Below are 7375 nucleotides of genomic sequence, written 5' to 3' on the forward strand. Positions count from 1 at the left end.
TGCATTAAAAATGAAACACCAAACTTGTGTTAAAGCCATATTATAACATTTTTAAACAAAATAGATTAGCATTTCTTTGCCATAAAATGTTAGCTTTTACTGTCAGATATATCCCTTTTATTTTTGAGCCGAACAACTACGGCAAAGCAAAGAAAATTAGAATTTACTACCAGCGCACATGTCGCCAATACGTACCACTCCTTCGGTCATGTCATGTTGTGGTACGACCCTTTGTTGTGTATATCACCGTCCATACGCCGTAATGCGTATGTGTGTTATGAACATCGATATGCGTTAACTAATAATTCCATCGTAATAATAAAACGCTGGTTCCGGCGTTTTATTCAAAATCTTGGATTTTGACAAAACTACAGCACCTAGAGTCTTGATTTTTGTAGGGTATATTGGTTTAATAAAGTACAATTTAATTGTGTAAAAAAAGGAATTTTAAAAATTCAGTGAGGGCGTCTTCCTCAGCAAATGTTATAATATGGCTTTAACTAAGGCCAAAAAAAAAGGTTTGTCTCAAAGCTTGTGAAATCGTGGGATTTAAAAAAAAAAAAAAATTTGCGGAAAATTCAGCGAAAATCAGATTTTTTTTCTCAAATACCATATAAATACCAAGTCGGGAATTATAATAATAAAAAAAAATATCACATTTCGCATTTGTTTTCAAACCACTCGTGAGCTTTGAGACAAATCTTTATTTTTTTGGCCTAATTTAGATGTATGTTGATCCACTTAACCTATGAGGATCACAGCTTTATCAAATGTGGACAGATAGTGACATCGAGATATGTCAATCTAAAGGAAAGTGCCAACGTCAGTACTTACCAAATAATGTAAATATGGACAAATGTACAAAGCAACTCACCAGTATATTCTTATCTGACTCAGAAGTTGTGCCCGTTATCACTAATTTTGAACTCAAGTCAAGTCAAGTCACTTGACTCACTGTACAAATTCAATGTGGTTGAGTCACTGATTTTTACCTTGAGTCACAAGTTGTGACTTGTTACAATCACTATCATTATTTGGTCACTATGTGATTTTGTCTCTCAATTGCTACAAATGCTATAGTAGGCAGCAGAAATGCACAGCACTTATTTGCCAATGAAGCATGTACAATACGTAAAGTCCCCCCAATGTTTGGTTGCCCTCAGAGACCAACCCAAAAATTAGAAATCTTGGGTCGGGTTTTTTCCCATTTTTTTTAGAAGAAACCTTAAATTTGGACAGTATCAAGGACATTTTATATTTGTTATTCACTCATTTAATTTATTAAATGCATATTTGATTAAAAACAAGAGGTATTTCCATTTCAATTCAGTCCAAAAACACACAATTTTTTTACCATAAAATGAAAAAAGGATCAACCTACCGACCCTCAAAATGTTTGTCTTTGAAGAGCAACCAATCAATTTTTTTTGGCCTAAACACAGAAGTGGGGTTATGATTGGATAATTGAATTGCCGCATAATCATAACAACAGTCAGATAATCTGATCGGCTGAATACAAATCACAACTGGGCAAAACTTTGTTCTGCGCTCATGAAGGGTCACAAAGCACAGCCTATGTCGCTCGTTAATAAGGTGAACATGTGTTTCAGCAATACAGTGCTTCTGTAGTAGATATTGTAGCATGAGACGACTTTATGAGCTTTTATGGCCACAGCCAGAAGAAAATGTCCAGAACAGTCAATGCGTTTCAACTTTTCTCAGTCAGAAGAATATACATATAAAATGTGTGCTTTTAATAAACTTAACTTTATGAGTATTAGAACAAAAGTTTTCTATTTTGTATATATAGATAGTGAAAAAAAAAGAAGAGATTTTTAAAAGTTTATATTTTTCTTTATGAATTATATTTATTGTCGTATTATTGTACTTTTCTTGTATTATTGAATGTACTTTCTTATGTGAATTGTTAGATTCAAGTTTATTATACAATTTGCCTCTTATTCAAGTGTTTATATATGTGCTAATTTCAGCTAGAATTATGCAAAGAATGCAAGGAGCCTGTAAAATTGCACTCATGCTCATTTTCATATTTACATTATTCATTATTTTCTTATTATTTTTACAAATGAAAGAAGTTGCTGACCCAAGAGGACACTAATCTAGTAAATTGGAAATTAAGGCTACGAACTTGTGGAAATGCGGGTAGCATTAAATATCCAGAGAGGCCTTGAAATAGACTTTCCAACTTGTGTCGCCAGTTGCACCCTACTTTTGAAGATGAGGTGCAATGTCATTTGAAAATAGGAGTTGCCTATGTAGTGTAATAGAATGCTAGTTTAAAAATCTGCATATCAATTTGAAAGTAAAAGGCAAACTTCGGAGTGCAAAGGACAATACCCTTTCGAGGTCTGTGCCCAGAGTTGTTGATTCATTGGCATTCTCTTGTATGGATTTTATTTCAATGGCTTTGGATTTCATTTCCAAATTTCCCTAAATGAACTATTTAAAAATTAATATAAATAAATTTTGGTTATATGTACACTTCAGCAATCAGCACAATTTTTTTCGCTGCCATTGAGATACATCAAACTCATTTTGCTGCAACAATGGCACAACTGTAGCATAGCTGGGCTCTTCTCAGCACTCAGATTGTAACTCTCTGTAAACAGCTCTCCAATTCACCTGGGTGAGGTGTGGCAAGCAAGGTAAAGTACCTTGCCAAAGTGCACCGCAGAGATGTGAACTCTCGCCCACAAGTTACGTCACAATTATGAGTCGAAGCCCTTTATTATGGTTATGCCACTGTGCCCCATCAGCATGCTGTCAGAAATGATTTTGAATGGCCTCTTGGCAGTTAACCTATTTTGCTTTCTGTTGTAAAAACACCTCATTGTACACAGATTTTTAAACCTTGTTAAAAATTCAATTCCATGGATATATTTTATATGCACTGTTGCAGAGTACTATATTAGTTTGTAAAGTTTGTTGGTATTTTTGAGATTGTCAGGCACTAGACTTGAGACGAGATGACACTATAATATGCAAATAGGTAGTAAGAGTTACTTGAATTGGCTAACAAAATAATGTCAATCATTTATAACATTCCTGCAATGCAAATTATTCAGATATATCTTAATTGATATATAGGCCTAAATATGAGTAGGGATATAACAAATATGTATGGTATTTTCTCATAATGGCCAAGATGATCAAAGTGAGATTATTTTTAGTTTCTAAAAGCAAATGGAACTATAATGGTGTAATAATGTAATTTCTTAATGTTCTCATAGTCAAACAAAAACATTTAGTGATATGCAATCAATGCATGTATAATTTACAGATGATCTACATTAAAGCCATGATTTCTCTGTGTTACAAAATTTAAAATCAGTGTTGGACGATTTCCGTGATTTTCCGTTTTCCAATATAAAGCACTGAAAAGTGAAAACAAACATGTTTTAAAAGTGTATTTTGTCTTACTTTTTACTATTGTAGGCCTAGAATTAATGCCAAAATGGGTTGTTTAATGGTTGATTACTGCTAAATAATCACTTTCCTTTGTTTTATAATGCAAATCAACACAAAAGTTAGACATTTTTCACAGTTTTTCACTATTTTCAAATTTCTGTGAGCAAACCCTGAATTCCGTAAATTTTTCTGTTTTTCCGTATCGCTGAGAAATCGTGGCTTTAATCTACATGGAGTGTATATTCAGTCAATTCTCAGAAATACAGTTTTTAATGTTTGTAAATTTGTTAACATATATTTTCTTGAGGGAGTTCATGATGTGTAGTGAACTTCTTTTATCAGAATCTATTCTCCATTTTGGAATGATACATGTACAAGAGAATTTGAAAGTTTAGTTTCTCATATCATGCTTATATGAAGAGACAGTATAATTATTGAGCAAATATGATGGTGCACTAACGTACGGGTAAGACATAATTAACAAGAAATGTCTTTAAAAAGACAACACCATGGATGAAATTCATGTTTCATAATTTTACATTGACAAGTACTTGGAATGCTAGTAATTTTGTGTGTGTAGCACATGCACAACTAACCGGGTTGGAAATGTTGTTACCACGAATACCACCAATGACATACTATAAGCTAAATTGAAAAATGTGTGTTAAATAGGTCTACATTTAATTTATACTTAATTTAAAATATTATCAGAAGTTGTTTCTTGCATCTATTATGAAGATTAATATCATTAATATGCATTCATACACTGTTAGATAGCGAGAAACAATCAGAGTGAATGTTAGAAAAATGCGAACCATGCATTGATTGTGTATATGCACAGGCACGCGTTCCGCGTATTATGCGTAATGGTCTGGGATACATTCAATTTTTCTTGTGGGTTGATGCATTTATATTTGCTTGTATTTTCCAATACTTTTAGTGACAATTTTGTTATAAAAATAGCAAAAATCATGGATTTTTTCTTGTATATGAAATTGGTTAATAAATGCGTATCACTTATTGGTAAATTGTGCTTTACAAATCCACTTGACTACTCGTGTTTTTTAGACGTTTCATCTTCCTACGGAAGACTTCATCAGTAATGTGATGAATCAGCAACACTCCTACTCTCATCTCCTGAGGGTGTAGTTCTTTGTAATAGCTGGAGATGAGAAGGAGAGTTGCTGGTTCATCACATTACTGATGAAGTCTTCGTAGGAAGATGAAACGCCTAAAAACTAGAGTAATCAAGTGGATTTGTAAAGCACAATTTACCAATAATTGATATCTAACAATCCTGATGAACTTATTCAATGCATAACACTTGTTGCTCAAAATAGGGGGGTGCATTAAATGCATCAACATCTCAGTACGAGTGCCACTTTTGTACAATTTCACTCCCAGCAAGTGATACGCATGTATTAACCTATAATTCTTATATCAGCAGGTTCTATCAAGTATCAGCTGACAAATGAATATGAGCAAGTTTAGTATGATGTACTTGGAAGTGAATTTGAAAGTGTTGGTACAGAAAGAGTCCAATCAGGACTACAAATGGAAAGTATCGCATAAGGCCAAAAAAACCCAGGTTTGTTTCCTGTAGCGCGCACACATTTTATTTTTGATGGCTTATTGTGCGCATTTGAATTTTTTTCACTTACAAAAAAAAAGAAATAAACCCCGAAAAATCGCAAAAAATAATATAAAACACTACTGGAGTAAACATTTACACATTACACAACAAACGAGCATAGTGATAAACTACTGCAGGTTAAAAGGGGGTCATAAATATTCTTGAATATGAAAAAATATGGAGAAACCCACTGTAAATTCCCATTCCAATTTGCAGCGAAAAGGGTATTATTTTCCATTTCAAGACATGGATTAAAAAAACAAAAACAAAAAAACGCTTTTCGCATTTGACTTTTTGGACCTGCTACAGGAAACAAACATGTTTTTTTGCCTGACAAGGGCATTGGTGAGGATATTAACCCTAACATCCATAAATACCACAAAATACCATGATGAAAACGAGTTGTTTAGAGGTACATGATAGAAACTAAAAAAATATATAAATCACATTTCTAGATAGAGATTTATGAGAAAGGTTTATTTTATAGAGAGTATTATAGCAATTAATTTTCTGAATCAGGATATATAAGATATGTGCAATATGATGTGAAAAGTGTGTGTTTAATATTTAAATATACAGAATGTCTCTGAAAGAACTGTGCCATCAGAAATGTTTGTTAATTAGAAAATAAAAGATAGGATTTTGTCTTTTGCCTATCAAATATTATGTCATAATGGATGGGTTGGCCAATATTTTGAGTTGTGGATACCGGCTGTTTATTCTCATTCTTATTCAGTTTAGTATAATTTTTATAAGTAAAACTGCCTTTTTTTCAGAAAAAATAAAGTTACTTTTGTTAGGACATCCCCCTTGTTTTAAATGAACGAAACCGTCACAAACATCGTGCTGCTGTTGCGTGTTGGCGCACTCGTTGTCTTATCAAATTGTGTGTTTTCTTGACAATATGCACCAACTGAATTAATAAGTATTTAAATACCACATCAAAACAGATAGCAATACTCTATTTTATTGAGTAATAAACCAGCTATCACATATTTTTTAAATTTAAAAATAGACCACTTCGTTCTTGAAATATAACAATTTGAAAATCAGACCTTATATTTTTTTATTTATTTTTTTTATGTCAAGACATATCAAGGCATTAACAGCTGTTATCTTTGCGATAAAGCTGACGGGTTGGCGCCTAGATAGCTATTAACCTCCTTTTTGAAGCTGTTCCGTTTCGCAATTCCAGGAATGTGAGGCGGGAGTGCATTCCATGTGCGGGCTGTAGATGGAATGAAAGACCGCTCATGACTAACAAGGTTAGATCTTGGAATTTGAACTGCAAGGTCGTGAGATCTAACTGAGCAGCGGGCGAGGTCAGTCTGGAGCTGGTCCGGAAGTAGTTGGCATAGTAATTCAGGGGCATTCCCGTAGAAAATTTGATGGAACATAGTGGTGGCACCTACTGTTCTATTTAACCCAGTCTGAGTTAAAAGAATGTACATTTAAGCTTGCATTGAAACATTCATGTGTATTATTCAGTGCTTGGTACTATTGGTACCGTTGATCATGTTGCTTGCTGTATTAAATCTGTGGAAAGGATTCTAAATAATAAACATCATCGAAAAGTCTACTATTTCAAGTATGAAGGCGTACATTTTCTGAATTCTTTGCTTCAGGAACTAAAATACTCAAAAATTACAGTTTACAATGGTACAGTTCTTTCAGAGACTTATAATATTTTTGTGATTCCAAGAGTAAAAAACAAATCTTGGGACTTATTTAAAATTAAGAAGAGGGTCGAGATTACTAGTATCATCATTCAAATTAAGAAAAAAGTCAAGATCACATGATCACACCATTTCATTGGCATGCATAATGGTTTGTTGAAATAATGTGCAATTGAATCCTTTAACATTGTAAATCTGATGAGTGTCATTGCATTCAAGAAAAGTCCCATGACACTGAAGAACACTTGGATCAGCTGTCATGAGATCAGAAAAATGAATGCAAATCATGAGTATCAGAATCATGATTATGATCCTTTAATTTTTGTCTTGTCTGAAAGTTGGAGACTAGATGTAATCACTTTCCCATATGAATGTATGTAGGGATGGACATGTATGTATATGAGAGCAATATTAAAGTTTTAATAAAATATTCTCTTGTGACAGGTTCAAATCTCATTGCAAGCAAATTTGGGCCATATAGATGTGTCGGTGTTATGGTGTTGTTTCACATATTTTGGAGGGAGTGGGGTTGGTGATTTCAAGATCATCAGGATCATCTGGAGTCAAATTAGTAAAGCTTGTTGGATTTATGAAACTTGGTACTACATTGCTCTGCAGATGGCACTCGCTAGAGTTA

This window comes from Amphiura filiformis, chromosome 8, assembly GCF_039555335.1.
Source record: "Amphiura filiformis chromosome 8, Afil_fr2py, whole genome shotgun sequence".
Taxonomy (NCBI): Eukaryota; Metazoa; Echinodermata; class Ophiuroidea; order Amphilepidida; family Amphiuridae; genus Amphiura; species Amphiura filiformis.